The sequence below is a fragment of the Nanorana parkeri genome, unplaced genomic scaffold (genome assembly GCF_000935625.1).
Source record: "Nanorana parkeri isolate BGI_ZX_2015 unplaced genomic scaffold, ASM93562v1 scaffold1690, whole genome shotgun sequence".
NCBI classification, from domain to species: Eukaryota; Metazoa; Chordata; class Amphibia; order Anura; family Dicroglossidae; genus Nanorana; species Nanorana parkeri.
In genome coordinates, this window is record NW_017307958.1 from 295,721 (window position 1) to 296,813 (window position 1,093).

The following is a 1,093-nucleotide window of genomic DNA, read 5'->3' on the forward strand; positions in this document are numbered from 1 at the left end:
AGAAAAAAGGGGGGGGGGGGGGGGGGGTGCCCCCCCCCCCCCCCCTCCCTGGGATACCAGGTCACATGCCCTTGGCACTGGAAGGGTGCTTTTCCAGGGTCGCCCCCATGCCGATGGAGACAAGGGCCTCTTTACCACAAGCCCTGGGGCGTTGGTTGTGGGGGTGCGGGCAGGGGGCTTATCCACATGAGGGCACCCCTTTAATAAAGGGGCACCCAGTTGCGCCCCCCTCCTTGTGAATGAGTAAAGGGTACTTGCACCCCTTCCCATTCACGAAAGGGTTAAATAAAAGATTAAATAAACACACCAGACTGTAATCAAAAATCATTTATTTAAAAAACAAAACACCAAAAAATGGATCCACTGACGTAATCCATGGTCAATCCCGACGTCCAGCGTTCTTCTGCCCCTCGCACGCAAGCTCTGCTATACAGGAACTGCAAGAGGCTGATACCAGGTTAACTTCAGGTACTTACATTGATTGTATTAAAAAGAATACATGTAATTAGGAATGCAGAGCTGCACTCATTTCTGTATTTTAGATCTCCTCAGAGTTCAGCTTTAGGGCTCATGCACACAGGGCTATTATCTGCAGGGATTCTTGCAGCAAGAACCTTTGGATTCCTGTGCCAGGAATCTCTGGTGGGTCCATACAGATGCTGCCGCTGTCAGCCTGTCATTTATTTGTACGAGCACAGACAGATTGCTTTCAGGGGCAAGCATCTTTCCTGAATCACATGTAATTTTTCCATCTAGCATTACATGTGGACATCCACAGACAGATGCAGCCGCTGTCAGCCTGTCATTCACTTGAATGGACACAGAGGCTGCATCTGTATGGACCCGCACCTGGGACTCTTGTGGCAGGAATCCTCAGCCACAGCTAACAGCCCCGTGTTTTGTTTAAACTTAAAGGGTTTAAACAAAATAAGCGGACATTTGTTGGTTGCATCCAACCAAATATTCATGTATTCAACCACAGAGGTCATGCTTGGTAGACCCCTCTTTAGCTAATACTACAGCTGGAAGCCTTTTGGGGCAAATCTCTGCCAGCTGCCACATCTGGATCCTGCAATGGTTATCCATTCTTCTT